This window comes from Elephas maximus, chromosome 5 (assembly GCF_024166365.1).
Source record: "Elephas maximus indicus isolate mEleMax1 chromosome 5, mEleMax1 primary haplotype, whole genome shotgun sequence".
Lineage (NCBI taxonomy): Eukaryota > Metazoa > Chordata > Mammalia > Proboscidea > Elephantidae > Elephas > Elephas maximus.
Genome location: NC_064823.1, coordinates 140,980,868 through 140,998,231, shown reverse-complemented (window position 1 = coordinate 140,998,231; position 17,364 = coordinate 140,980,868). Strand labels below are relative to the sequence as shown.

The window sequence follows — 17,364 nt, the reverse complement described above, 5'->3', positions numbered from 1 at the left end:
ACTTAATATCTTATTTACCTGCTGTCACCAAGTAAGAGGCATTCATACTTGAATTCTTTAGATGACCGAAGTGTGACATCTTATGTAATTTTCAATGTCAAATAACAATAAAAACATTTTTAAGTTATGGCACATTTCTAAGCTTAGGAAGTTGAAATGCAAAATATAATTTTAGCACCCCTGGAAAGATCCAATTTAATCAATATTTATACCTGTCTATAGAATTTTTTTTATAGAATAGTAAATTTTTTTTTTTTTTATAGAATAGTGGGAAACCCTGGTGGCATAGTGGTTAAGTGCTACAGCTGCTAACCAAGAGGTCAGCAGTGCGAATCTGCCAGGCGCTCCTTGGAAACTATCAGGCAGTTCTACTCTGTTCTATAGGGTCGCTATGAGTCGGAATCGACTCTACAGCAGTGAGTTTGGTTTTCTGGTTTATAGAATAGTGATGCATATGTTGATGCTATTAAGAAATACAGGACTTCCTTATCATTAAATGACCTCAGATTACTCTTATTATTATTTTTAGATTTTGACTAGTTTGTTTTCAATTGCCTAGTTTTTGTCAGACTAGTGCTTTCAATACTTCCAGCTTGTCTGAGTCTTTCAGCCAAGTCTGGAGAAGACTGAAAAATTAAATTTCCATATTTGTTAGAATTGTGGATAAACTAAAGGTAAATACGCACCAAAAGACTAAAAACCAAATGTCTTAGTCATCTACTACTGCTGTAACAGAAATACCACAAATGGATGGCTTCAGCAAACAGAAGTTTATTCTCTCACAGTCTAGTAGGCTAGAAGTCCAAATTCAGGGCATCAGCTCCAGGGGAAGCCTTTCTCTCTCTGTCAGCTCTGGAGGAAGGTCTTTGTCATCAGTCTTTCTCTGGACTAGGAGCTTCTCAGCACGGGGACTCCAGGTCCAAAAGACAGGCTATTCTCCTGGCTCTTGCTTCTTGATGGTATGAGGTCCCCATTCTCTCTGCTGTCTGCTTGATTCTCTCTTTTGTATCTCAAAAGAGATTGGCTTTGGACAAAACCTATTCTTGTGGCTTGATTCCTGCCTCATTATTATAACTGTCGCTAATCCCACCTCATTAACATTATAAAGGCAGGATTTACAACACATAGGAAAATCACATCAGATCACAAAACAATGGCACATAGGAAAATCACATCAGATCACAAAATGATAGTCACACAAATCTGGGAATCATGGCATATCCAAGATGACAGATGTTTTTGGAGAACACTGTTCAATCCAGAAACCAAACCAAACCCATTACCGTTGAGTTGATTCAACTTATAGTGACCGAAAGACTAAAAAACACAAATTATGATGAACAAACTTTGTAACATGGATTACCTTTTTGTTAGTCCTTTTCCTTTTTTTTGAGATTTTCAGGTAAGCTCTGGATTTATAAAGCCCCTGGATAGGTGGCTTGCAGTTTTATATTTCCATATTTCTAATTCACACCCCTTACCATTTCTCAGGGTTACAAGTTTCTTGTGTTTATTATTTGTCTCATGAGGCAGTGTTTCAAGTTTACTTTTCTCAAACTTTAAGTGATTCCTGCTTTCATCACATGTTTGAAGGATTTGGAGGAAAAGTCTGTGCTCTATGCAATGATTTCGTAGTTTTGATATATTCAAGCTTGGTTGGGCATTTCCTCTTTGTAGAATTCTACTCTTCTAACATTATCACTAAGGAACCCTGGTGGCGCAGTGGTTCGAACTCACTATCCACTCCATGGGAAAAAGATGTGCCGATCTGGTTCCATAAATATTACAGCCTTAGAAACCCTGTGGGGGAGTTTAACTCTTTCCCACAGGGTCACTATCGTCAGAATTGACTCTATGGCAATGGGTTTGGTTTCAGTTTAACGTGGTCGCTTTCTCTCCTGTGGGATCATCATAGTTGACCTCCTCTGGATTTTTCCCGTTTGTTGATCTTATTTTTGAAGGCATGACAACTGAGACCATAAATATTTTAAAATTTCCTTAGACTAATGATTCTCAAGCTGGGGACTGGACCACGTAGATTCTCACAGGGTAGATATTTTGGTGCCCATTTTGTCACTGAAGAAAATGAGAACTTGGAGAGATTTATTCACTTCCTCTAGGTCTCTTTGTTCATCAGTCAGTGGAAAGCCAAGACTTAGATACAGTTTTGTGTAACTCAGTACTCTTTTTTTTTTTTTTTTTAAACAATTATCTGATTTTTATTAAGTTCTCTGTCACCCAGATACTATGCAGGCAACATGACTGATTTGGAAGCACCCACATGTGAGGGGAAGACTGGCCCTCTAGATTGGAAGCTCCATTTTGGAGTCAGGAACCGTAGCATATTCATTCTTGGACACGTAGTGTCATATATACATATATATAAATTGCACAGAGAATCACTGATTTCTGTATTTATGTTCCTATTATTTTAGATTGCAGAGTAAAGTAAAAGAAATTGCTTATATATGTCTCTGAATTAATATGTCTTATTGAAGAAATTGATTTGGTTACTGAAAGAATATTTATTCAGCAACTACTAAGTTTCTACCAACTATTTATTGCTATGTGTCTTAGTCATCTAGTGCTAGTATAACAGAAGTACTACTTTAACAAAGAGAAATTAATTCTCTTACAGTCTAGTAGGCTACAAGTCCAAATTCAGAGCATGAGCTCCAAGGGAAAGCTTTCTCTCTCTGTTGGCTCTGGAGGAAGGTCATTGTCGTCAATCTTCCCCTGGCCTAGGAGCTTCTCTGAGCAGGAACCCCAGGCCTAAAGGATGTGCTCTCCTCCTGGTGCTGCTTTCTTGGTGGTATGAGGTCCCCTCACTCTTTTCTCACTTTCCTCTCCTTTTATCTCTTGTGAGGTGTTACATCCCACCCTAATCCTCATTAACATAATCTAATCTTGCCTCATTAACCACAGGTAGAGATTAGAATTTATAACAGATGGGAAAATCACAATCACAATGGAGGACAGCCACACAATAATGGGAATCATGGCCAAACCAAGTTGATACACATGTTTTTGGAGGAGACAATTCAATCCATGACACTGTGTAACAAATTATCTCCAGACTTAGTGGCTTAACACAACAGACATTATACCTCGTTTTCTGTGGGTTAGGAATCTGAGAATGAATAAACTGTGTGCCCTGACCCAGGATCTCTCAGAAGACTGTAATCAAAGTATTATGTTGGGCCTGTAGTCTTCTCAAGGATCAACTAGAGAAGGATCTCTTTCAAGGCTCGTTCACATGGCTTCTGGCAGGTTTCAGAATATTCGCTTCCAAGTTTACTCAAGGGGCTGTGGGAAGGCCTCAAGTCTAAGTTGGATGATGGCTGGAGATATGCTCACCATAGGGCTACTCAACATGGCAGCTTGCTTCTCCCTAGAGTGAGGGCTCTGAGAAAGACAGCAAGACAGAAGTCATAGACTTTTCCTAATCTAACGTTGGGGGTGCTGTCCCCTCACTTGTGCTGTATTCTATTCAGTAGAAGGGAATCACTAAGCCCAGCCCACACTCAAGGGAAGAGACTATACAAGGGCAGGAATTCCAGGAGGTGACGAGCATTGAGAGCTAGCTTAACAGCTGCACATCACAAGGTCTAAGTCAGTGGACAAGTGGACTGAGGACCAAGTACACCTCCGAACTGCTAAGGAGATTTTGTTTAGCAGTGATGAGTTGCTTTATGGCAACCAAAAGATAGGTTAGGTTCATTTCCTGTTCTTGAGGAAACTGCGATGAATTGGAGGAGATGGGCTGTAATTAATAGAAATAGTTCATACAAGGCTGTATGTAATTCTTTGTAAAAATAAGTGGATTTTTTTCTCAAGGAGTTTCTTATTAACAGAGGAACCATGCATCGGAATACCTAAGATTTAAACTAGAAAATCACGTGTGCTGCAAGAAAGAAACTATAGTGGTGCAGAGGATGGGTAGATGTCTAGGGGTTTAAGCTACTAGTTAAAAACTAAAAAATTTGCCTGGGAACTCAGTCATCATTTTTAGGTTTCCAAGAAAGCTTTCTAATTACTTCCATATATTTTAATTCATTAAGTGTTTACCGTACATCCCCTGTGTACGCCTCTGTACAAAATATTACAAACAGAATCTTCTTTTATCCCCATGATAACCCAGAAGGTAGTTATTACAACTTCCATACTTACAGATGAGTTAGTCTAGGTTCAGATATGCAAATGGATGAGCTCCATGGTGGAGATTTAAATTTGCAATGCCGAGTTGCAAGTGCAATGTCATTCATTCATGTTTTCCTTTCATTAATTCAATAAGTATTTACTGAACACCTTCCATATTAGACTCATTTAAAGCCCTGGAGAAACAGAGGCGAACAAGGCAGATGAGGCCCTGATGTGTTGTGGTTTGTATTCTAGCAAGGAGGTAAGAACAGAAAGTTAAAAAATGAATAAACCACAACAATATCAGGGAGAGATGGATACATGATTTATCTAACTTTCACTATTGGAATGTAAAGTCCTTGAGAATAGAGACCTTGTTTGTCTTGTCACCACTGTATTCCCCAGTTGCCTGGATCAGTCTCAGCATGGAGTAGGAGCTCAATCAATATTTTCGATTGACCAAAAATGAAATAGCAAGTAATAGAATGTACCAAGTAGAAAATAAAATGATGATGTGATAGAAGGGGACTGAGGAATTACTTTAGATTAGGTAGTCAGGGAAAGCCCAGCTGAAGAATTTGATGTTTGAGGTAAGGTCTGAATTATAAGAAGCCAGCCACGCAAATGTCTAGATGAAGAGCACCTAGACAGAATTGAACAGCTAGTGCAAGGGCCCTGAGGTGGAAAGAGCCTTGGTGATTTTTAGCAACAGAAAAGAGGTCATTGTGCTGACATAGGGAGCAGGATGTGAGAGGCCTGAGAGATAGGCAGGGGCAAGATCATATAAGACCTACGAGGCCATGGGGTAAAGTTTGGATTTTATTTTAAATGGGGTGGGGAGGATTTTAATAAAGAAATCAAGAAAATAACACAGCTTTTTACAATAGTCCAGGTAGGAAGTAAAAGAGACTTAGGGAGATGGAGGGAATGGGGCAATAGTGGGACTTCCTGATGGGAAGTGTGTGTTGGGGGGGAGGGCAGGGGGTGGTTGAAGGAAGTTGGCAAACCTAGGACGACTCTCAGCCTTCTGGCCTGGGTTTATTGGGGCCAGTGTTGCTATTTCCTCAAATGTGGAAGACTGAGGAATGAGTAGCCTAGGGAGCAGGGAGGGAAACCTCCTGTTAAATAGTTTTAACACAGGCCATGTTAAAAGTGATTTGCCTTTTAGACTCCGAGAAGCCATGTTAGTTGCTGTATGAGGGCAGAGGAAAAACCCATGGCCCTCGAGTAGATTCTGAGTCATAATGACCCCATAGGATGGAGTGGAACTGCCCCATAGGGTTTCCAAGACTGTAATCTTTATGGAAGCAGACTGCCACATCTCTCTCCTGTGGAACAGCTGGTGGGTTCGAACCGCAGACCTTTTGGTTAGCAGCCTAGTGCTTAACCACTGTGCCACCAGGGCTCCTAGGAGGGCAGAGAAGGGAGAGGTAAATCACAGCCATTAAGGCTTGGTGGAGAAGGGCCTAGAGGGTAGGTAGACTTTGGTAACATCAAATTCCAGGCTTATCTGGGACTCCTATGCCATTTGTATAAGTAAAGGGATAAGCAATTGTATGGTAACCACAGAGAAGCATTTATTGTTTTTCCCTTCACAGAGGCGAATATCTCCAAGGAATTATTAGCCTCGTTATTCTGATCAGTAACTTTAGCCATTTCCAGACAGAGCTGACAGCTACCCAGTAGGGAACACTGATTTAGAAATATTCCTGCTTCCCAGTATAAGCGTCTTGCATACCATCTCTGTTAGGAGGGCAGATCTCTGCTGCTGTTGGTTTAATGCCTTCCGTGTACAGGAATACAAAATGAAGATAGAGAGAGAACAAAAGCATAGGATTGGGAAGGACTTCTCCCTCTCACATGGCATGATTAGCTATGATTTGGGGGTCCACTAAAATTCAAGCCTGATCATGTCACTTCCTTGATTAAAGCCCTTTAACCACCGCCCATTGCTTTTAGGGTAAAAACCTGTATACTAACCTTTGCCTACAAGAGCTTGCATGTGCTCACCCTGCCTAATTCGCTCTGTTCTCTAGAGTCCCTGTGTGGTACAAATGGTTAACACACTTGGAAAGGTTGCTAACCACAAGGTTGGAGATTCGAGTCCACTCAGAGGCTCCCCAGAAGAGAAGCCTGGCCCAGTACTTCCTAAAGTACAGCCACTGAAAACCATATGGAGCACAAGTCTACTCTGCACGCACCGTATCCCTACGAGTCAGAATTAGCTCAGAGACAGCCGGCTGGTTCTCTGCATTCCCGTCCCACTGATCTTCTTTGTCCCCTCTTACACTCAGCTTGCTCCTTTTGCCCCAGGGACTTTGAATGTACCACAACAGCGTTCTCTAGAAAGCTGGGTTTTTTTTATCCTCCCCTCCCCCATCTTGCTAACTCCACCCATCCCCCAGATGACTGAAATGTCTAAGCTGTGAGGGGGCATCGGAAACATCTTTCAGCCTTGTTGTTTGGCATTCCATGCTTTTCTTTTTGTAATGACATTCAAAGGAGTAGATGGGTTTTGACGGAAAGTGTTTTCATTTGTAACCCAGGAAATTTTTGGATATTCCCAACTTCACCACTAGGGGGAGGGCTGCCCAAGTTTTATGCTTCAGAGCTTTGGTTGTAGATTGTTTGATAGAATGAAGTCTAAACGAGAAAGCTAAGGGCAGAAGCCCAGCTGCAGGGAAGTGGGAAGTGAAGGTAGAATTTGTACTGGAGAGAAAACAAAAACAAAAAAAAACCCAACATAAACCCGAAAAACAGGAAGGAATTGTCATGGGTGATTGTAGGTGTAAAAGGCATGAACCATGAGTTGTTTAAAGGTTAATAATAGAGGCTCTTGAGAGCAGAAGGTATCCTCACAGATGGCACTGCTAGGGGTTTTGGTGAGGGAGACTCTGCTTACTCTGCCTGGTTGCCCCTGTATTAGTTTCCCAGAGCTGCTATAACAAAATACCACAAAATGGGTGGCTTTAAACAATAGAAATTTATTGTCTCCCAGTTTGAAAGCTAAACCCGAAAAACCAAACCCAGTGCTGCTGAGTCGATTCCAACTCATAGTGACCCTATAGGACAGAGCAGAACTGCCCCATAGAGTTTCCAAGGAGTGCCTGGTGGATTTGAACTGCCTACTCTTTGGTTAGCAGCCGTAGCACTTAACCACTACGCCACCAGGGTTTCTATTTGGAAACTAGGAATTTGAATTGAGATTATTGGCAGGACTATGCTCTCTCTCTGAAGTATTTGAGGGAAAATCCTTCTTTGTCTCTTCAGCTTCTGGTAGCACCAGGTGTTTCTTGACATTCCTTTGGTTGTAGATGCATTTTCATATGGCCATCTTCCCTCTATGTATCTCTTTGTGTCTGTTCTCCTCTTTTATAAGGATAACACTCAGATGGGATTAGGGCCCACCTTACTCCAGCATGATATCATGTTAACTGATAACATCATCGAAGACTCTATTTCCAAAGAAGGTCAAGTTCACAGGTACCAGGGGCTAGGACTTCAACATGTGTTTTCTGGGGACACCATTCAGTCTGTGAAAGCAGCAGTCAAGAAATCAAACAACATATTGCATTGGGAAAATCTACTTCAAAAGACCTCTTTAAAGTGTTGAAGAGCAAAGATATCACCTTGAAGGCTTGACCCAAACCACGGTGTTTTCAGTCACCACACGTGCATGTGAAAGCGGATGATGAGTAAGGAAGACCAAAGAAGAACTGATGCCTTTGAATTGTGGTGTTGGCAAAAAGTATTGAATATACTGCGGACTGCCAGAAGAATAAACAAATCTCTTCTGGAAAAAGTACAGCCAAAATGGTCCCTAGAAATGAGGATGTTATCCAGAGGGACCAGTCTCTGGAGAAGGACATCAGGCTTGGTAGAGTGTCAGTGAAAAAAGAGGAAGACCCTCAATGAGATGGATTGACACAGTGGCTGCAACAGGGGGCTCAAACACAGTAATTGTGAGGATGGTACAGGACCTGGCAGTGTTTCTTTTTGTTGTACACGGGGTCGCTGTGAGTCAGAACTGTCTGAATGGTAAATAACAGCAACAACAACATTCAATCCATAATACCCCCACTGTGAGGCAGGAGATTCTAACTGAAGTTTTACAAAGCTTTTGATAGGTAGTCTACAGATTTTAATTTTGTTGTATATAACAGATCTAGAAGGTGGTAGATAAAAGTGCGGGCCATGGATTTAGGTCTCTGAGTTTGACTAGTTGGGTTACCTTGGACAAGTTACATAACTTCTCTGTGCCTTGGTTTCCTCATCTGTAAATTGTGAATAATGTTGATCTTTTAGAGGGCTATATCATGCTTTTTATGTGTCAAACCGTTTTCTAAGTGCTTTACATCTAACTCCTTTGAATAATCCTATGAGATAGGTGGTATTGCTATTAACCCTATTTTATACCCGAGGAAACTGAGGCATAGAAGAGTTTAGAAATTTGCCTAAAATCATACAGCTGGAAGTGGCACAGTCAAGATTTGAGCCCGCTAGAGAGCTAGAACAAGGACCCCTGGTAGTGCAATGGTTAAAGCACCCAGCTGTTAACCAAAGTTTGGTGGTCTGAACCCACCAGGTGCTCCACAGGAGAAAGATGTGGCAGTCTGCTTCCATAAAGATTACAACTTTGGAAACCCTATGGGGCAGTTCTCCTCTGTCCTACAGGGCCGCTATGAGTCAGCATTAACTCCATGGCAGTTGGGGGGGGTGGATAGAACAATGTTTGGCTTAAATGAAACACTCAAAAAATGTAGGTATTATTCTCCTGTTTATCAGAAGCCCCTGCCTAGCTATATGTGCTGGATCCAGGGCCAGGCATTTATTTTGTGTAAGAGGAGGTAAGAAGGGGCGAAGGGCAGCAGGAGAAAAACTACCCTGTGTCTGGTAGGTTCAGCTTCACGGACTATCTTTTTACTGGTTTTGAGAGTACTCTGTGATGTCTCAGTTCCAAGCAGTGCATTTTCAGAGTCTGTTTGTGTGAACAGTCTGGGAAGTGGGACATTCTCTTCATTCCTGTGTAAAATGTAGCGTGGCTCTAGCTCCATGAGGAGGCTTAAAAGGATCACAGATCTGTTTGGGCTCTCCTCTGCTCACAGTTTTGGGGAAGATGGACAAGCCCAGTCTTCACCCTCCAGGAGAACATCTTTGTTCTCACCAAGGTCTCTGGAGGCAGTGAGAAGGAGGGAGACACCAATGTGAAGAGGCTTCTAAAAGGATAGGATTTCAACCTGTGGGGTGATGTAAACAAGAAGACACTTTATGAAGACACGTTATACACCCAGGCATGCCGAGAAATCACTAAGGGAGAATTCAGAGGCAGAAACCTGGGAGGTATTTAACACTCAGGTGAGGTCAACAGACATCCAAGAGTGATTACTGTTAAAGGGAGCACCTTGACTTCAGTCTGTTAGGCCTGGGATAATAGATATATGTATCTATTTAATTTTAATTAAACCATCCTCTCTATATTAAGGAAACGATATTCCTATTGTTATAGTATTTATTCCCTGGGGTATCCTTCCCATACCTCTCAGGAATCTACATTCTTATACCAAACATTTATTGACATGAGAGTTAAAAACTATGGACAGGCACCAAGTTATAATTCAAGTTCAATTTAGTCTTGAAACAAAATGGTGGTCAATGCAAATTTTCAAAACATGTTCTTTTAGGAGAGTATTTAATATCTTTCTATGGGATTTGGTACATGAATAGAGACTGCAGAAATAAGTAATTAAAACCCAATACTTTTTTACTGTGGTGGCTTGCATGTTGCTATGATTCTGGAAGCTATGCCACAGGTATTTCAAATACCTGCAGGGCCATCCATGGTAGACAAGTTTCAGTGGGGCTGCCAGACTAAGACAGGGTAGGAAAAAAAGGCCTGGCAATCTAACTGGGAAAATTAACCAATAAAAACCCTACGGATCACAGAATATTGTTCAAGGTTTCGACTCGCTTACATGGACATGTTATCAGGTGGGACTCATTGCTGGAGAAGGACATCACGTTTGCTAAAGTGCGGCCAGTGATGAGAAGATAAACCCTCAATGATATGGACAGATGAAATAGCCACAAGAATGAACCCCGACATACTAATGATTATGAAGAGGACGCAGGACCAGGCAATGTTTCCTTCTGTTATATATGGGGTCACCATGAGTGAGAATCGACTTGATCCCAACTAATCAGAACCTTGCTCTACGTAGATGGATGTTCTGTTGATGTTCTTTAAAGATAATGATGCCTGTGATTTCTTTCTGTTCACTCACTAGAAAGTACATTTGGAAAATATGTGTAACTCTACTAAGAACAAATGACCCCATAATACATGAAAGATTTAGATTCCTCTGTTACAGATTTGGATCAGAAGGATTCATAACCAGCCCCAGAGGTTAGAGGGATGTCAACACGTGCTGTAGTTGCTACAAATTAACATTATTTCCATCAAATTTATTATAGTCTGGTCGAGCTTGATAAATTTGTAGTTAATTTCTCCTTGGTGTACTAAAGATGTAGAGCAATAAATGATAATTTCTGCCACCTTCTTTAGTATATATAATAACAATAACTGATTCTGGAATTCTACAAGTAATATAAAATGAGCCCTGGTGGCGCAGTGGTTAAGAACTCAGCTGCTAACCAAAAGGTCAGTGGTATGAATCTACCAGCTGCTCCTTGGAAACCCTATGGAGCAGTTTTACTCTGTCTTATAGGGTCACTGTGAGTCAGAATCGACTGGACAACAGCAGGTTTGGTTTCTATTTTTTTGGTGGCACAAGGGTTAAATGCTTGGCTGCTAGCCTGAATGTTTGTGGTTCAAACCCACCAGGAGAAAGACCCGGTGATCTACTTGCATAAAGATTGCAGCCAGCAAAACCCAATGGGACAATTCTACTCTGTCACAGGGGGTAGCTATGAGTTGTAATTGACTCCATGGCAACCAACAACGACAACAACAAGCAATATGGTGGAGGGTGTATAAAACAGGCTGTAAGTATGCTTGCTGCTATAATGAATTTATAAACATTCTCTCAGACTGAGAAGGCTTTATTTGTGGTAGAACAACCTGTGGAAGACATTTTCAAGGATCACTCTTCCTTGTTACACAATGAGTGGCGGTTCTCAAGGCCTGATGTATAGGAAATGATTCTCCAAAGTTTGTTAAGCCTTTTTACATGTACATGGAGAAAGGGTTAGTAAAGGTTGGGAATGGTTAGAGGTTTCCCTCAGTTTTGTATGTTTTCCCAGAGCTACTTTTAAAACAAAAATGCTCTAGTCCTTAAATGTTGTGCAAATACCTAACATGTATTCAGAGGGCTTAGATCTGTCCAGGTAGACAGGCACAACTGAGAAAGCAGCTGAGTAACTTGGTATCTTTGTCGTTTTCAGTTGTACGGTATTGGGCAGGCTGGTTTGCACCTTTGAAATGTAGTGTTCCGTCTTGCATTGAGGAGTGCTGAAAGATCAAGTATGGGGAAAAAAAAAGGTAGGTTGTTCTCTTCTACATTGATGTTTTGAGCCAAGTAAAGCTTGAGTATGGGCACAGTGTTGTATTTTCAAATAGGGACAAGAGACATAGATAACCAATGAAATGAAAGCAATAATGAGATTCAGCCACAAATATTTATGTTGTTAATGCTTTCCCTGAATCTTCTTTTACAAAAAAGGGGTATTGTATTTAACACTAGAGTTTTAGCTATTTGTTAAAAATAATTATGTTTGGAGTATAGAGTAGTATAGCATCACAAACATTGGATTGAGTCTAGATTTAACTTGTTTGCTTAATAAAAAACTAGTTGCTGTTGAGTCAACTTCGACTCATGGCAACCCTCTGTGTGTCAGAGTAGAACTATACTCCATGACCCCATGGAGTATAAAAAATCAATGGCTGATTTTTTGGAAGTTGATTACCAGGCTTTTCTTCTGAGGCACCCCGGGTGGACTTGAACCTCCACCCTTTTGGTTAGCAGTTGAGTCCATTAAACGTTTGTACCACTTGGGACTCCTGCTGGCTAAATAGCTATGTCAAAATCAAAATCAAGTCAAAATCTCTATGGGATAGGATTTCCTTATTTGTAAAATATAGAAAGTTAGACTAGTTCTCTAAGGTGATATGTAGTAATGAATTATGACTTCTAATGTAACACCATAAACATCTCTGTCCCAGTGCTACTTTGACTCTTAGTGTTTTCCTTACAAACCTGAAACTCCTCAAATGCAATTCACAAGAAGCACCTACCCAGTGGCATCAATCCACTGATCAATATATTAGAGCATCAATAACCAAAAGGAGAACACCAGCCCTTAACTTACAGCTGGAAGTGCAAAAAAATCACAGGAAGAGACAATTATGGTTGAGATGCTTACTAAAATAAAATAAAACAAAACCTGGAAAAGTTAAAACAAACAAACCAAAAAAAAAAAAAAAGCACAGTTCTTTAATGCATTGAGATGGACATTGCTGGGATAGACACTGAGATAGACATTAGCATATATAAGCTGACATCTTAAAAGTGATTGGAGAGAAGAGAAAATAAAAAAAGAGAAGTCATAAAGAAAGGAAGAATGGGTAGAAGGAAGGAAAAGACAGGAAAAGGAGGATTATGGGAAGGAACAAAGCAGAGAAGGGGGAGAGGGTGCAGACAGACACTAATATGATGACAGAGCATGGCCTTTGGGATCAGTGGGTTGACACTCAGCTCTGTCTCATACTAATTGTGTGATTGCAGGAAGGTTACTTAGTAACTAGTAACTTAGTATCTCTAAGCCTCGATTTCCTCGTCATAAAGTGTGGCTGATCATACTCTGTGCTTCAATTTCTTACCAGAGCGCATACCTCATTGCGATATGAGATGACTTGGATAAGGCACTTTGCTCGGGGTCTGGTCGAATTTCTACAAGCTTTAGTTGTTGTTTTATTTTTTTATGTTTGCTGTGAAAATTAAACAGTAAAATGCATCTAAAATTCTTTAAAATGATTCCTGGTACATGGTTAAGCACAAATGGTAGAGAAGGGATACAGTGAACATTGAGAATGTAGTAGAAATGGGCTCTGCTTGTTGAGCTCTGCACACTAAGTATCACCTCTGTCACCACCACAACGTGGCGAGGTTGGATTATGCCACTTTAGAAGTGAAAACCGGAGGCTTAGAGGGCAGCGGGGCCACAACCACACTACCAGAAGAGATGCGCATTCAAATATGTTATCCTGCCTGGCTTCAGGGCCGTGCTCCTTCTCCTGCAATGTTGCCAGGCCTCATCTTCGACCCTTTAATATTTTATAGTTTATTCATTTAATGTTTATAATAACTCTGAGAAGTATATATCCTGCTCTTCATTTGCAGAAAGTCCCGGGAAAATATTCTGAACCCGTAACTCTCAGATTCCAAAGCCTTTTCTCTTTCACAGAGAAAACCTGTGGCCATTGAGTTGACTCAAATTCCTGGGGCCCTCATGTGTGTCCAAGTGGAGCCGTGCTCTATAGGGTTTTCAATGGCTGATTTTTCAGAAGTGGATCGCCAGGCCTTTCTTGAAAGCAAGATACCTCTGGGTGGACTTGAACCTCCAACCTTTTGACTAGCAGCCAAGCACATTACTGTTTGTATTGCCCAGGGACCCCCAAAAAGAACATACTGATAAGCATTTTGTAAACTGTGAAATGTACAACTTTCTACCCTCGGCAAACTACCACTGCCCAATTAAAATGTAATGCAAGCCAAAAATATGACCCACATGTGTGATTTAAAATTTTTAGTAGCCACGTTTATAAAAGTAAAGGAAACAAAAAACCTCATTATATTAATATTTAATAATATATTTTATTTAAACCAAGATATACAAAATGTTATTTAAACATACAATCAATATAAAAATAATTAATAAGGTGTTTTACATTCTTTTTTTTTCCCCTTGTCTTTCAAATCTGGTATATATTTTGCAGTTACCAAACCAAAACCAAAACCAAACCCATTGCGACCAAGTCGATTCTGACTCATTCCAGCGCAGCTCAGTTGGGACTACTACATTTCAAGTACTCAAAATCCACATGTGACTAGTGGCTACTATATTGGACAGAACAGCTTTAGACAATTGCTATGTCAAATATGGTTTATTTTCCAAGCTATGAAATGCATTGAATTTTGTAACCAGAGCTGATCACAGCAAGAACTGCTGTATAACAAAAAAAGGAAAAAAACAAAAGTGATCAAAGACTTTCTGAATTATGTCAATGAAAAGTTTGGATCACCCTTACTAAAATCTACAGAGAAAAGAAGAGCCTAACTTATTTTCTTCTATTTCTGTTTCCTCAGAACAGAAACTCAGCCACTTTTCCCTTTTCTTAAGTATGTTTATTAAAAACAAGATAGTAGTTTGGATTCCACAAGGGAGAAGAGAAATTATTTAGAATTCATTTGCTAGATATTTAGGGATTACAATATAGGGAGATGAGGGAATGAGAACTGTGAAGACGTCATTAAAGTCCTTTATCAGCAGAGCTGTCACTTTATAGAGACGTAATCCGACAGGCACGAGATTGAGTTTGCGTTAGTTGAGAACTTCCACTTGTAGGGTATGTTTATGAGCCCTAGTGTGAAATAAGTGGGAAGAAGAAGAAACCATACCACATACCTCTAACTTTTATTTACTTATGTCACAGGAGCCAGATGTTAGAGCTCTTAAATTTAAAGATTTTTAAGCCCCACCGTGGACTAGATAATAGTTCAAGTTGACAGTAAGGGCCAAGGAGTTTCCAGGAAATGCTAAACCTCTGACATTCAGAAGCCACAGTTATATAACACTTCGCTGGAATGTTGAATAGTTCTGGAGAGCAGCAGTGGTATTTTAAGAGCCTCCTTCCAAAACCTGGACCATAATCAGCTTCATTTTATGTTCATAGCTCAACCAAGCAAAACGCATGTTGGTGCCTGAGTTGTATGCAATAATTTTAGGTGTATGCTTATTTAGATGTTATATCCCTTGCTTGAATTTTTCACCTACACCATTGCTTTATCAAAACCTCCTTATATTTTATTATAATTTTTGACCACTGAGGAATATTAGTAATTAAAATTGCCCAAGTCTGCCCATGTAAAGTACAGTAAGAACATTTCAATTCTATCAGTATTGGCGTTAATTATTTTAGGCAAGCTGTCATTTAGGCTTTCAAAAGTGGATTTTGTTCTTGCAGTCAAGAACATTGCTTAGTGCAGAATTAATTAATCATTATAAATATAAAACCTGCAGTATCAGCTCCTGTGTTCAGGAAGTTTTCAAGAGGCAAGGTTGAAAGAGTCAATAGGCTGCTGAAGGAAATCCTATCATGTATCCCCACCCCCCAATCTGATAAAAAGACAATTAAATTACGTACCTCATCTTTTTACAGGCCCTTACTTGAAGTTATCAGTTCAAAAACTGTAAGTGCCTACTCTTTTTAAGACACTTTTTTGCGGGGGATCTTCTTTTAAAGAGGTTTTTTTTTTTTTTTTTTCTTAAAGCAAGATTGATGAGGAATTGGCTGAAAATTGGGATTTACTTTGGCTGAAAAAAGATACTATATATATATATATATATATAAAATATACCCCATAACAAGAAACAAAACGATTTCATTCTGGTAGCACTCATTCTTGTAGCACTATGCTGAACAGACCATATGTCTTCAGTAAGCTCTGAATTTCCTTAAATACCCAACGGCTACTCAAGAAACATTCTGTACAATGACCAGAATAATTGTGTGCCTCACATTAAGGTTCACAGTCATTGTGCTTCAAGATAAAAAGCTCATTTTTTCGATTGCTTTTCCTACTTTTTAAAAATATAATGTCTCTACAATATTGTTTCATTTTCCTGTTCTGCAATGGAAGCAAAATTCAACCAAGTTATACTGGAATATGTTGACCAGAATAGGAGATCATGTCTGTATGGGGAAAGAAACCAGTTGACATAACAATCTAGATAATGATGATATTAACTAACATTTAATAAACCAACTGTGTGATAGCCACTCTAACTGCTTTAAATGTAATTGTCTCAATCAGTTCTCTCCACCCAGAAGGAAAGAGTGTATCACTACAGAAAAATTTACTCAATTCCTTATATGCTTTTGTTACTATCAGAATTTTAAAAGCATTTGTTTATTTAAAATATGTTTTAAGGATTTTAGTTCTTTACAATGCACTCTGAGAAGAATGAGACCAAGCGCACTGCTCCTCAAACTTTAATACATAAGAAAACCAGCTGAGCATCTTGTCACCGTGTCGATTCTGGTTCAGTAGGTCTGGTCTGGAACCTGGTGGTCTGCATTTCTCACCGGCTCCTGGGCGATGCTGATGCCGCTGGTCCACACTTGGAGAACAAGGACAGAGTCCGTATCTACTGAAAGGAATTTTGAAGTGGTCAAGGCCCAAAATTCAAAACCAAGCCAGTTTCTGTGGAGTCAGTTCCGACTCATGGGACCCCGTGTGTTTCAGAGTAGATCTGTGCTCCATAGGATTTCCATGCCTCTGACCTTTCGGAAGCAGATCACCAGGCCTTTCTTCCCAGGAACCTCTGGGTGAGTTTGAATCACCAACCTTTTAGTTAGTAGCCAAGCACTTAATTGTTTGCATCATCCAGCGATGCCAAAGGCCAAACGACTGTATTATAATTGTTTTGAGGAACCGGTGAGTAGTTGCTGCTGAGGAAACCAGGCTTGCCTTTATGAAAAGGATAATATTCGAGTTGTGCCAAGTATAATGGGTAAAAGTAAGTAAGGGATTGCTTAGTACATTCTTACTGGTTAATTAACACCAGTTGCCACCGAGTCCACTCTGATTCTTGGCAACCCCATGTGTGTCAGAGTAGAACTGTGGTCCATAGAGTTTTCAATGGGTGATTTTTTGGAAGTAGATTGCCAGGACTTTCTTCCAAGGCGTCTCTGGGGTTGTGTTAACTGTACTGCAGAGGGACTCTGACTGGTTAGGTACTTGATAGAAAAAATGAAGAATGAGTGTGGCCTCTGCCATCTTGGCCTCTAGGGCTTTTGATCTCTCAGAAGAGAATCAGGGCGTGTCTTAGTCATCTACTGCTGCTATAACAGAAATACCACAAGTGGATGGCTTTAACAAAAAGAATTTTATTCCCTCACAGTCTAGTAGGTTACAAGTCCAAATTCAAGGTGTCAGCTCCAGGGAAAGGAAGGCGTTCTCTCTTTGTTGGCTCTGGAGGAAGGTC

The 17,364-nt window shown here is 40.2% G+C and overlaps 1 long non-coding RNA gene across 2 annotated transcripts in view; it reads left to right on the top strand.

Annotated features, from left to right (window-relative positions):
* LOC126077271 (uncharacterized) overlaps positions 1-16,775 on the top strand; it is a 31,457-nt gene extending 14,682 nt beyond the window's left edge. For both annotated transcript variants that reach the window (XR_007517696.1, XR_007517695.1), the window contains 2 exons: positions 11,542-11,638; positions 16,428-16,775. This is a non-coding gene — a long non-coding RNA (uncharacterized LOC126077271). The remainder of the gene's footprint in view (positions 1-11,541; positions 11,639-16,427) is intronic.
* Positions 16,776-17,364: the final 589 nt, after the last annotated feature.